Source organism: Rhinopithecus roxellana, chromosome 12, assembly GCF_007565055.1.
Source record: "Rhinopithecus roxellana isolate Shanxi Qingling chromosome 12, ASM756505v1, whole genome shotgun sequence".
NCBI lineage: Eukaryota > Metazoa > Chordata > Mammalia > Primates > Cercopithecidae > Rhinopithecus > Rhinopithecus roxellana.
In genome coordinates, this window is record NC_044560.1 from 23,163,481 (window position 1) to 23,177,129 (window position 13,649).

A 13,649-nucleotide genomic window follows, 5' to 3' on the forward strand; every position below is an offset into this window, starting at 1 on the left:
GTTTGCTTTGAAACGCGGTAAGAAATGCACCCGAACACCTGGGCTTAAATTACACCCAAACTCAAACATCGACTCGCTGCCACCGCAACGATGCGCTCCTGAAAAACTGCACCCCCACTAGCCCTTGGCTACTACAGGTGACAAACGGACAAAAAATAAATCCTAAAGCCTCGCGGGAAAAAGACCCGAATCGTGGCCGACTTCTAGGACACCGAGGACCGCCGGGGCCCCCACTCCCGGCTGTGGTGAAGGAGAGGCGAGCGCGCCCCCTTTCTTCTCCCGGGTGTCCGTCCCGTCCCCTCCCCAGGGACCCCCTCCCCTGTCCCGGGAACCCCTCCCCTCCCCAGGGACCCCCTCTCCGCCCCTCCCCGGGCTCCCCCTTCCCTCCTCAGACGCCCCTTCCCCTCCCCAGGCGTCCCGCTCGGCCTGGGCGCCTCTCCCCAACAGGACGCGGCCAGGCTTGCTGGGAGGCGGCGACGAGGACGCGGGCCCAGGCGAGGACGGCTTCTCCGCGCGCTGAACGATGGGGGACGCGCAGGGGGCGTCCCTCGGGCCGGGCCGGGGCCGCCGACCTTTGTCTGCCTCTCGCACTCCCTACGCCGACCCAGCCACCGAGACGGACCCCGACGCCCCCATCCGCTGCATTCGCGCCCGCCCCCAGCCCCTCACTCACCCGGGCGGCCTCCGAGTTTCTCTTTCGTACACCCCGCCCTCAGGCGGCGGCGCCGCGCCCCCTGGGACTTGTAGTCTTTCTTCCGCCCCGGCCCCGGCGCGAGGCCCCGCAGCTCCCACAGAAAACTACAACTCCCGGAGGCCCGCGCGAGAGCCGCCCTCGCCCGGTGGTACCGTCGCGCGAGGTCGTGGGTGGGGTGCCGGGGCGGGGCGCGGAGCGCCCTGGGAAATGTAGTCCTGGAAGACCCGGCGTAGGTTTCGGGCGCCCCCCCCCATAGGGAGGGGCTACATTCCCCAGGATTCCTCGCGCGCCGGCTGCTTGGCGTTGCCGGGAGACGGGGCGGGGCGTCGTCGGGGTCTCCCGGGCGACCGCCCAAGAGTCGGCGTCCTTCGCGTTCCGCGGAGGCGGAGCGTTTGGGGGCGGCCGGGCTGGCTGCTTCAGCTTCATCTGCCCCAGGTTTGGCCGCGGGCGCGCGGAGCCAGCGCCCTCCAGACCCACGCAGGGCTCCGAGCGCCTCGCGAGCCGCCGCCAAATGCGCACGAGGTCCGCGGCCGGCGCCTGTGCTGGGACCTCGGCTGCCGGGGTCGGAGCGCGGCGGGAGAGACCCCGGCTCGGGTGCGGGGCTAGGATGGCTGGGACCCGGAGGGCTGCCGGGGCTCCGCATCTCGGGCGGGTCAGGGCCCTGCGGCCTCAGGACGCTACCCCGTGAGTGTCGGCTGTCCCGGGGTCCGGGTGGCGTCGCTGCGCCACAGGCCGGGCGCGTGGGTTTCTCCGGGACTCTGCCTCTGAGCCATCCGCGGAGGAAAAGGACCGCTCTGTGCGTCCCGCGGCTCTCGCAGCTTTCGGCGAACACCTTTAAAGGAACTCCCCGAAGGAACTGGGGGCGTCCGTCCGCTCGTCAAAGGCTTGGGTCCTGTCGGCGTCCCCGGGCCCTCTCCTGGCTGGGCCAGCGCGCAGGGTGGGGGGCCGCTGCAGGTGTCCCGGGGCCCCCCAACCTCCCCAGACCCCCCAAACCCCTAGGACCCCCCCAGATCCCCCAAACCCTCAGACCCCCCAAACCCCAGACCCTCCAGCTCCCTTGGCTCCTGGCAGCTCCTAGGCCCGTCCTGCGTGCTCTTGGGGGCTGTTCCCCCTTGGTGGACGCCGCCTCCGGATTCTCTCCCAAGTTTAAATGCCAGAGATTTCGATGGAAATAAAGCTGCCATCTTAAGAGCGTGAGGATGTTTTCTAAACAGGAGTATTGGGGACAGGTGGGGAAGCCACGTTTGTGTCTTCTCTTTAGAAGGACAGTGTTCGCCTGAGGGTCCATGCCAGGGTTCCCTCGGGGCCTCTGTGGAGGAGTTGATGCCACCAGTGCCTCTGGCCATGGGACGCCTGGGCGGGGGCGCCCAGCACTAGGGGTTCGCTGACAGCTGCAGGGTTTCCGGCCATGCGCCCGCGGACGTGCAGCTTCTGTGTGTCGGCCCCATTAAGAGGAACCTATCCTGGGCGACGTTTGAGGACCACGGGGAGGACACAGTCGCGGTCACCTTCTCGGAGTCGAGTCTGTGCCACGGGCTCTTGTTGTCTACGACAACTCATCTTGGAGCTGAGCCCGTGTTTCCACTTCCTTTTTGTTTTTGTGTTTGAGACAGGATGTCACGCTGTCGCCCAGGCTGGATGCAGTGGTGTGATCGAGGCTCACTGCAGCCTGGACCTCCTGGGCTCAAGCGATCCTCCACCTCAGCCTCCAGAGTAGTTGGGACCACGGGTGTTTGCCACCATGCCTGGCACATATTTCTTTATTTTTTGTAGAGACAGGGGTCTGTTTTGCCCAGGCTGGTCTCAAACTCCTGGGCTCAAGCTGTCCTCCCGCCTGGCCCTCCCAAAGTGCTGAGATTACAGGTGTGAGCCACCGTGCCTGGCATCCACTTTCTTGACTATTTCCTGAAGACCAGCGTTTCCCAGCTCATTTCACAGGTGCAGAAGCTGCTGTGTCAGTTTCAAGTCCTTACCCCTTGGCTTGGCCTGGGACTGTGACCCTGGGTGATCGTGTCCTTATGCTGGAGCTTGGTGCATGAGCATCCCCGCCCCTTGTTCCCTCACTCACGGTGGTCTGCACCTCTCTACACGTTGGCCCCTGTCCGGGGGAAGAGGGCAAAGCCCTGGGGCTACGGGAAGCTGTGCAGTGCACGTGCGTGTGTGCCTCAGGCCCGGGCTGGAGGCCCCAACAGGGCCCGCCCGGCACCTGCTGAACTGTGCTCTCAGACCAGCACCCACCCGCCCTCTGGGAGCAGAGCCCCTGTCGGCCTGGGCCAACCTGACAGCAGCTGCCTGAGCACTGGGCATTCACTCGTCTGCCAGGCGGGCAGTGGATAGCTAGTCCTCTCCCTGTGGAAGGGAGATGAGGCCACACGAGATGTCCCTGGAGTCTCCTGAGGAATCCCACGGGGTGCACGTTCTCAAGAACATGAAAGGGTGCAGGATTCCAGTAGGCCAGGTGGAAACGTAAGGACATCTTAAGGTCGTATCAAGTTGAACAACAATCTCTAGACTAAAACAGAAACGACATTTACTACCCTAAGGGCCGCTTGGGCTGAATCCCATACTCATGTTATAGTGGGGATGCTAGGTCTGAAGGCCACAGGGAAGCATCATGAGTCGCAGGTGCCTGCAGATCACATCAGAGACCCCACAGACGTCTTGGGGCTGAGGGCACCCACCTCTGCCGACTGGGCTGTTTGTGTCCCTGTACAGGACTTTAATCCCCGGAGATTTCAAATTCAGTATGGGAAGGTTGGGGAACTAAGTTGTGCACTAACATTTTTTGTATTAAAATATAACCTATTGGCCGGGCGCGGTGGCTCAAGCCTGTAATCCCAGCACTTTGGGAGGCCGAGATGGGCGGATCACGAGGTCAGGAGATCGAGACCATCCTGGCTAACACAGTGAAACCCTGTCTCTACTAAAAATACAAAAAACTAGCCAGGCGAGGTGGCGGCGCCTGTAGTCCCAGCTACTGGGGAGGCTGGGGCAGGAGAATGGCGTGAACCCGGGAGGCGGAGCTTGCAGTGAGCTGAGGTCTGGCCACTGCACTCCAGCCTGGGTGACAGAGCGAGACTCCGTCTCAAAATACATATATATATATATATGACCTATTTTATGTTTGTAATGTGTGGGGTTTTGTAGGGGCGGGTGGTTTTTGGAGACGAGGACTTGCTCTGTCGTCCAGGCAGGAGCGTGGCGGTGCTGCCATAGCTCACTGCAGCCTCAACCTCCCGGGCTCAAGGATCCTCCTCCTGCCTTGGGACCACAGGGGTGAGCTGCCGTGCCCAGCCCAGCATTCATAATGCTGAAGAGAACTTGTCCTGAGAGAGGGGTGGCTTTGCTGCTGAATCATCGTTCAAATGAAATTATTTAGGCTCTGTAGTTGAAGTGGAATCTTACTACATTTATGTAGGGTCTTGAAAAACTTAAGAGATTTCAGGAATAAACTATACTTTTAATGAGTCTGGAGGTATATCAGTGATTTAGTGGGGAAGATTTTGTTAATTCAAAGTGTTTGCAAAGGAGTTAGAACATATGCATTTGTAAATACAGTGTGTAATGTTGGCTAGTGGGCTGTGAATTCAGAGCACCAGGAGATGCCACCGTCTGTCCAGATGACTAGGATTTAACAGCCACAGCTGGTCCCTCATGCACTGCTGGGGGTGTGGAGCAATGCAGCCCCCTAGAGAGCCCTTGGCAGTTCCTTAAAAATTGGAACATGCAGGTGCTATGGAAGGCAGCAGTGGCATTCTGGGGCGTTCATCGCAGAGAAATAAAAACTTCACACACTCGCCAGCAGCTTCATTTTAGTAGTTCTCCACTCGAAACAACACTCTCCCCGCAGGTGGGTGGTGAGCCCACCCCGTGCAGACAGCCTGAGGAGCGAGCACCATGAAGAGGCCAGGATCCCGCTGGGCGCGGTGGCTAGCGCCTGGAATCCCAGCACTGGGAGGGCCGAAGCGGGCAGATCACTTGAAGTCAGGAGTTTGAGACAGGCCTGGCGAACATGGTGAAACCACGTCTCCATTAAAAATACAAAAATTAGCCGGGTGTGGTGACACACTCCTGTAATTCCAGTTACTCAGGAGGCTGAGGCATGAGAATCACTTGAACCCAGGAGACAGAGGTTGCAGTGAACCGAGATCACGCCACTGCACTCCAGCTTGGGCCACAGAACGAGACTCCATCTCCAAAAAAAAAAAAAAAAAAAAAAAAAAGGAGGTAGCGTCCGTATGTAGGCAACCCGCACAACTTCAAGGGCCTTGGCTGGTGGGAAAATCCTGCCTCAAAAGGGTGCATGCGGCCGGGCGCGGCGGCTCACGCCTGTAATCCCAGCACTTTGGGAGGCTGAGGCGGGCGAATCACAAGGTCAGGAGATCGAGACCACAGTGAAACCCCGTCTCTATTAAAAATACAAAAAATTAGCCGGGCGAGGTGGCGGGCGCCTGTGGTCCCAGCTACTCAGGAGGCTGAGGCAGGAGAATGGCGTGAACCCGGGAGGCGGAGCTTGCAGTGAGCCGAGATTGCGTCACTGCACTCCAGCCTGGGCGACAGAGCGAGACTCCGCCTCAAAAAAAAAAAAGAAGGGTGCATGCTCGGTGATTCCACGGGCTACCATTCCCTCTTAAAAATTTTTTTAAGCAGAGACAGTCTTGCTGTGTTGACCGGGCTGGTCTGGAACTCCCTGGCTCGACCTGCCTGCCTCTCGCTGTGCCTGGTTCTACAGCTGTTAAAGCGTAAAACGGTGGAGCTGGGTCACAGATCACGGTGGTGAGCAGGGGTGGGGTGGGCGCCCCAGGGGTCCGGAAGGTTGGACCACTCACGTGGGCCCGGATGCCTCCTGGTCGTGACACTGCCTTCCTGTTCTGCCATTCTGCTGGGGCAAGCAGGGTTGGGGGCTGGGGGATCCCTGAGCTCCGCTGGGGGAAGTTGGGGTCGGGGGTCCCTGAGCTCCTCAGTCCTGACTGGGCTTGACGGTCTTTTGGCCTTGACTTTGTCCTTTACGCTAGAACATGGCTGTTTGGACAAAGAGTTCAAAACCCCTAGAAGATGCTGGGCGCGGTGGCTCACGCCTGTAATCCCAGCACTTTGGGAGGCAGAGCAGGCGGATCACCTGAGGTCAGGAGTTCGAGACCAGCCTGGCCAACATGGTGAAACCTCATCTCTACTAAAAAATACAAAAACTAGCCGGGCGTGGTGGCGCATGCCTGTAATCCCAGCTACTCGGGAGGCTGAGGCAGAAGAATCTCTTGAACCTGGGAGGTGGAGGTTGCAGCGAGCCGAGATCACACCACTGTACTCCAGCCTGGGTGACAGAGCAAGACTCTGTCTCAAAACCAAACAAAACAACCCCTAAGAGATGACTTCGGAAAGAGGGGAAACTGAGGCAGAGCTCCCAGCCATGCCAAACAGCAGCTCCTCCTGAGGGCTCCCGGGGACCTCAGCGAGGCTCGGTTTTGGGGGCCTCGGTGGGGCTCGGTTTTGGGGGCCTCGGAGGGGTGCGGTTTCTGTTGTGTCACCTCTCTGCGGTCCCTGGGGCTGGCGTGCCAAAGCCTGCTGGCTTCCTGCTGCACTGGGACCCCAGTTATCCACAGGCCATTCCCAGAAGGGCTGCTCTTCCCAGCAGGCTGGGCTGTGCCTCCCTGATGGGGGCACTCTTCAGCTCACAGGCAAGGGGCTACACCAGGACGTGCGCGGACGAGGGAGGCTCAGAACTGCAGCTGGGTGCCCCGTACCCCTGGCAGTGCGGAGTCTTGGCACCTTGTCCACCCCCCCCCCCACACTGACATGGAGGGCCCAGAGGCCTCCCCGCCCAGGGGAGGAGCAGGTGGAGGTGTCAGCACTTCCAAACAGCAGGTGCTGGGGGAGGCGCAATTATCAGCACACCGTTAATCCCCTAATTAGAAGGGGCAAGTGCTGTTCCCGGCCCTACCTCCTCCCCAGCCAGACTGCTGCCTTGCAAGGAGGCCAAAGCCTCCTGGTCTGTGGGGGTAGACCCTGTGTTCTGCGCGGAACAGGGCTGTGGCGACCCCCAGTCCCTCCTGGTGCCCACGCTACCCCTCCCCCTGCTGTCCCCTGGAATTCCTCCCCTGCCCCGTCTGGGACTCCTGCCCCTACAGCAGCCACAGCAGGCCCAGGGCCAGCCCCATGTGGCGCCCGCTCTGTGGGTGGGGAGGGGCCTTCCTTGCTCTGGGCAGGGGGTGCCGGCCCCGAGGTCCTGGAGCCTCCCAGGCTGAGCCGCTGGCCCTGATGCTCGCTGGGCTCTTGGCTGATGGATGACCAGGAGACGTGGAGACCAGCGGGCTGGGCTGTGGCTGTTCCCTCCTCAGAGCTTCAGGAACCCTCCGTGTGGGGGGGCATCTCCTCCCCAGAAACTGTCCTGTACTCGCTAAAGCGCCTCCAGCGGCTGTGGGACAGCCTCGCCCTCGCCAGGGCTGAGATGACCATGGTTGCAGCTGCCTTTGGAGCTCGGCTGCCCGGCTGAGCAGGTGGCTGGGGGGCCTCTGTCCGGCCATGGCCTCCATGGGACCCTGCCCTCCGCCCTCCCCTGTGGCCTCAGTGGGCCTGGCACCCAGGCAGAGACTCTCGGGTTGGGTCATGGGGCCCTGGGAACACAGGCTGGGGCATCCGCGAACCCTGGTCTCCCCAGTGCCAGGTCCCTGAGCCCGCCTGCAGGTGGCGTCCCTCCCCCACGGGCGCCGGGCTGGGACCTGGGCACTGCACTGGCGTTGCGGTCCCAGCCGCTCCGACTCCTGTCTGGGAAGTCAGGCAGCGTGGCTGGGACCTTCCTCAGGAGACCCTGAGCGGGGGTTCTCAGGATCTGGGGGATCCCCGGAGCTGATGGGAGGCAGCCCCGCCGGGCTGCGTGGGTGGCAGAGGGTCCCCGCCTCGGCCTGTGAGGCCAGCTCCCTTGGAAGTGAAGCTCAGACCCCAGCCGTGCTCCTCGCACCCCGACGGCCCCCCGTGCCTCATGGCCCCTCCTTCCTATCTGCCGGCCACTCAGCGAGGTGGGGACGTCTTCCCGTGCCCATGGCGCCTCTCTCTGGTGCCAAATTCTACCTCCTGAATCAAAGGGGGACCCTCACCTGCGGGGAGGTGGGGCTTGTGACCAACACCCTTGAGGCCATCGTGGGGCAGTCACCCCGGCTTCGAACCCCAGACGCCCACCTGGGGCCCCATCCACCAGCCCCTCCGCCCCACGGGGGTCTCTACGCACCAAAGTTCTGCATCCACACAGGAAACCCTGGTTCACCATAGGGACGCCAGTCACTCAGACTCAGGCCAGAGCTTTGGTTGTGCAAGGATGCAGTTTAAATATGATATAAACGGTGAAATAACTGCCAAACACGGAGCGAAGAGGAACGCTTTGAGGAGCGGCGTGAGGACAAGCCCCCACACTTCTGGGGTTGCTGTTGGCTTCAGCTCTGCAGCCTCAGCACAGCCTTCCCCGCAATTGCTCTCCTGGCCCCCGCAGGGCTGTGTGCGCCCGCGCGTGCCTGCATGAAGCTAAAACAAAATGCAGATCTTCTCAAGACTGCTCTGCTTCATTCCATTAACCAGCCAGCCACCAGTGCCAGCAAACCCGCAGATGGGACGCAGCGGCTTCCAGGAAAACAGCAACACCAAACCCACCAGGCGGGGGTCCTGGCTGCAGGCCCCTCTACATCCAGGGCCTCTGGCAGGCAGCGCTTGCTGTTCCCCTGCGCAAGCCCCTCTCCTGTGGACAAAGGCAGAAGTGAGGATGGTGCTTTCCAGATGAGGCTGAAAATGCTGCATCCTGTGTGCTCCGCCTGGGATGGCTTGCCCTGGATGCCAGCCTTAGCCAGTGAGAAGCACAGGAGCAAGTACGGAAGCTCATGCCACACACACCTGAGCACACACCTGAGCACACACCTGTGCACACACCTGAGCACACACCTGCACACACCTGAGCACACTCCTGCAAACACACCTGTGCACACACCGGCACACACACCTGCACACACTCCTGCGCACACACCTGAGCACACACCTGTGCACACACCTGTGCACACACCTGCGCACACTCCTGCGCACACACCTGAGCACACACCTGTGCACACACCTGCGCACACTCCTGCAAATACACCTGTGCACACACCTGCACACACCTGAGCACACACCTGAGCACACACCTGAGCACACACCTGTGCACACTCCTGCAAACACACCTGTGCACACACCTGTGCACACACCTGAGCACACACCTGCGCACACCAGAGCACACACCTGAGCACACTCCTGCAAACACACCTGTGCACACACCTGCACACACCTGAGCACACACCTGAGCACACTCCTGCACACAACTGAGCACACACCTGTGCACACACCTGCGCACACACCTGCACACACTCCTGCGCACACACCAGAGCACACACCTGAGCACACACCTATGCATACACACACCCTGCTGTTGAGCTCTGACAAACCACAGCCCTGTCCACATCATAATTGTGCCTCCTGCTATGTCCACAGGTCTGAGTTCCTAAGTCCCAGAAGCAAACGTGATAAACATCTATGTTCCAGCCACTGTGTGTGGGGTCACTCGTTACAAGGCAGCACCTAACTCATGCAGGAAACCACGTGAATTCCGGGCGTTGTTGGGGCCTCCTCCTGCACGGAGTCTGCTTGCTGCTTGGGGCTGCCACAGGCGTGGGGTTGCTGCCTCTGAGACCTCACATTCCCGGGTTCCCTCGGCCTCTGTACTGTTGGAAACTGCAGCCCCGTGGGCATTGGCAGGGCAGGCACCGCAGGTTCTCTTTGGAAGGAGCCTTACAGGCTGAGGGTGCGGCCCTTCACCCACTGCCCCACCCAGGGGGTGACTGCCTCGCATCAGCTCCGGGGTCTCCATGTTCTCCAAACCCCGAGAGCCCCTTGGCCTTGCAGAGTTTCTGTGAGTCAGGAGCTCAGTGTTGGAAGACGCTGTCCAGGTCAGGCAGAGACCCCGGTCCAGCCTCCCCCTCGCTTGCTGTCGGCCTGGGCCACAGTGCTGCTGCAGGCTCTTCGGACTTTAGGCTCATTTAATGCCTGACCCTGAGCAGCAAGCCCCACCCTGCGCAAATATTTATTTGACAAATAAGGGCTCACCAGGACGAAGGCCATGGAAGGCTTTCCCCAGGGCGGCCCCTGACGGCCATGGAGGCCGAGGAGTCTGTCCGCCTGGCGGAGGCAGGAGGGATGTGGGGAAAGGGGGGCCTCCGACTGTGGATCCCCAGCTCAGTTTGGGAACAGTGGGAGCCCCGGCTGCTGGAGCCTGGCCTGTGTAGCACAGGACAGTCCCCGTGCCTGCTCTCTCTGTTCTGATGAGACAATAGGGAAGGCCATGGTTCTGGAGGAGCTCCCGGTCCCGGGGCTGTGGCACAGAAGGATGCCCCAGGGTGGCACTCAGACAGCGAGGTGGCCTTTTGACCCCACAGGGAAGTGCTTGGTCTCAGGGTCCAGCACAGCTGCCCGCCCCCATCACAGGAGTGGGTCCTGGAGCTCAGAGGACCGGGACTGGGACAGGGGAGGGTGTGTGTCTGCCTCGAGGCCTGGGAGCCAGAGGAGCTCAGAGGACCGTGGTGGGGAAGGAGCTCAGAGGACCGTGGCGGAGACAGGAGCTCAGAGAACTGGGGCGGGAACAGGGGAGGGTGTGTGTCTGCCTCGAGGCGTCTCCTCCAGGCCTTCTCCTTCAAAGGGACTGCAGCAACCAAGGTGTGGCCTGCAGGGGTGGACTCTGAGGCCAGCAGGGGCCCGCCCCACACCTCGCCTGAGCTCCACTCTTCCCTGACCACAGTGGCCGGTGGGACCGGCTGAGCTGTGCAGGGATGGACACCCTTGGGGTCAGCCTCAGGGGTTAACCCTCAGCATCCTCTCAGGCCAGGACTCCAGTAAAGATGCTTCCTCCCCAGGCCCTCCAGTTGCCCCAGGGCAAGGAGCTGGTGGCCCAGGCTCCGTGCAGGAAGACTCCTGGGTCCTCCGTCCTCCTCCAGCACACCCCGGGAGTCCCAGGCAAGCACAGTTTCCCAGGCCAGGGCACCCCATCCAGACCTCTGCCCTCTGTGCCCTTCGTGCTGGGCTTGGGGTGGAGTGCACCTGGAGGGGACCCATCCCCAGTCCCCCAGTCCACCTTGTTCCAGAGACCTGAGCCCTCAGGAAGCCCAGGAGAGCGGACCCTGCTCCCAGCCCTGGGCCATTCGCCTGCCGGAAAAAAAAAGTCCCGAAAATTTGCTGATAAATATGAGAGAGTCACAACAGCCTTCAATTAAGCAGAAGCCCTAGACAGACTCCAGAACTGCTCCCCAGGCACAGGCAGCACCAAATACACTGCTGTCCGTCATAGGCACTCCCTGGAAAGGACGGGAGATGGGGGAGGGCAGGGACCACGGGGTGGGGACCGGTGGGCAGCCCCTCAGCAGCCTGGAGTGCTGGCCTGCCAGCCGGTCTGGCTCTCTCCCGCACCACGGCCTCCCTGTGTGTCTGCGAAGTCAGCGTGAGCTGCTCCCTGGGCGGCACCGGCGTGGTGGCCTCTTCCCTGGAATTCTTTTTCTTTTTCTTTTTCTTTTCTTTTTTGAGATGGAGTTTTGTTCTTGTCGTCCAGGCTGGAGTGCAATGGCACCATCTCAGCTCACTGCAACCTCCACCTCTCGGGTTCAAGAGATTCTCCTGTCTCAGCCTCCCGAGTAGCTGGGATTACAGGCGCATGTCACCACTCCTGGCTGATTTTTGTAGATTTAGTAGACAGGGTTTCACCATGTTGGCCAGGCTGGTCTTGAACTCCTGACCTCAGGTGATCCACCCGCCTTGAGGGAGGCGGGTCTTTCTCTGCCATGCGGGAGGCGGGTCTTTCTCTCTCATGCGGGAGGCGGGTCTTTCTCTCTCATGCGGGAGGCGGGTCTTTGTCATGGGGGAGGCGGGTCTTTGTCATGGGGGAGCCGGGGTCTTTCTCTGCCATCGAGCAGGCGGGGTCTTTCTCTGCCATGGGGGGTCTCGCTCAGGTCGCTGTGGCTTCAGTGGCCCTCCCCGAGCAGTGGGTGTGAGGTTTGCTGGTTTGGGTGTGGAAAAGCCAGCCCACCCGAGGTCCGGCCGGTGCAACCGTGGGGTTTGCGCTTTGACTTGTGGATGAGCGGTGCATGCGCCAGGCCCTCGCTGCAGTTTTTTGTTGCTGCTGTTGTTGTTATTGTTTTTATTTTATGTATTTATTTGTTTTTTGAGACGGAGTCTCACTCTGTCACCCAGGCTGGAGTGCAGTGGTGCAGTCTCTGCTCACTGCAACCTCCGCCTCCCGGGTTCAAGCAGTTCCCCTGCCTCAGCCTCCTGAGTAGCTGGGATTAGAGGCACGTGCCACCACGCCTGGCTAATTTGTTGTATTTTAGTAGAGACTGGGTTTCACCATGTTGGACCTCGTGATCCATCTGCATTGGCCTCCCAAAGTCCTAGGATTACAGGCGTGAGCCACCGCACACGGTCTGCTGCAGCTTTATTGATCTGAATACATTTTCCCCGTGGATGCTTTATGGTTGTGTTTCTTTAGTGCTTGGTGGAATATTTTCCCAAATGCAGCTCCCTGGAGGCACTTCCCGTGTGAGGAGCAGGAGTGTGAGGGTCTGCAAAACCCAGCCTGTGCTTCTCGCTGTCCCCTGGAAAAGACGAGGTGTGTCTCGCCCTGGCACATGATGCTCTGTTTTCTGAAATGACACCCCTGGATCTCTGGACAAGAGCCCTCCCCATCTTGGCCCTCCAGCATGCAGGGTGCCCTCCACAGCCACTCCCAGGGGGCTGGACAGAGTGGGGCTGAGCAGTGGCCACGGGAAGTCACTGGCCACCCAGATCCCGGTCCTCCATGGGTGCTGCCCTGGGCCGAGGTGGCTGGGTCTGGGGGGCCACACTGCGGGCAACGCCCAGCTCCCCCCACCCGGCTCCTGTGTGGTGTTGGGGCTCCGGCACCCCGGTAGGTCGGCACTTTTGTGAGAGGTGGGTCCCCAAGCTGGCCCCAGCGAAACTCAATTAAAGGACAAGTCTGCTTTGGGGCCTTGTGGTTCCCAACTCCACGGGCAGAGAGCCACAGGGCCGCTGCCTCCCCTACCATGGCTGGAGACAAGGTGGCCCCAGGTGTCTGTGTAGCCCTGGCCACGATCAACCGCAGGGCCCTGGGTGTCATCACCACCGCCCTGCTGTGGGCCCAGGACTGGGGCTTTGGTGGTCCCTGCTGTGGGGTTGGGGGCAGCCTGCAGCCAGGGTCACAGGCCTGAGCCTCGGACAAGCACAGACTGAACCCCAAGTCTGGCGCTCGTGCTGGCTGCCAAAGGTAGCGACTGCAAGACGGGGGTGAAGGTTTCGGGGGTGGCACAGGCTCCCTCAGGTTCTGGCATTCAAAGAGGTTGTGCGGGACCAGGCCCCGGGTTACAGGCAGGGTGGACGCACAGGAGAGGGGAGCCGTCCCGGAGCCGCTTTGCACCCAGAGAGGTGTGAGGTGCAGCCTTTCTGCCCTGCCAGGAAGTGTAAACCCTGCTTTGGATCCCAGGGAGTTGGTGCCCCCCCAGATGCCCACAGCTTCTCCCCGATGGGGAGCTGTCCATCTGTGAGGTCAGACCTGGGCTGCGGGCTTGGCCACTGCTGGACGCCAGCGAGGTCTGCCAGCCCCTCCAACTTTTCTTGCTCTTTTCTCTCTGCTTTTCTGAGGCCGGCTTTCCACGAGGCACTTACTTGAAAATGGAGCCCCGGCATTTCTGTGTGCCTGGACACTAAACCCAAGGCCAGCTCCTCTCTCAGAGCAGAAGTTAAAAAATATTCAATGCAAAATTCCTGGGCTGTGGAGCAGCAGTGGTTGTACCAGGCAAAGGTTTCCGCCGCCTTCCGCCGTGCGGGCCAAGATAAGACCATGAGAGCACCCGGGGGAGTCCGCGCCTGGCCCACACTGCCCTCCGCTGTCCTGGGACCAGGCCCACAC

General features: G+C 61.1%; 1 protein-coding gene across 5 annotated transcripts in view; it reads right to left on the minus strand.

The window, feature by feature from the left end:
• Window positions 1–802, minus strand: part of C12H1orf159 (chromosome 12 C1orf159 homolog) — a 29,363-nt gene extending 28,561 nt beyond the window's left edge. For 4 of the 5 annotated variants that reach the window (XR_004052097.1, XM_010377178.2, XM_030913020.1 and 1 more), the window contains exon 1: window positions 674–802. The gene's annotated coding sequence lies outside the window, so the exon portion shown is untranslated. The remainder of the gene's footprint in view (window positions 1–673) is intronic. The other variant, XM_030913017.1, reaches the window with a different exon arrangement.
• Window positions 803–13,649: the final 12,847 nt, after the last annotated feature.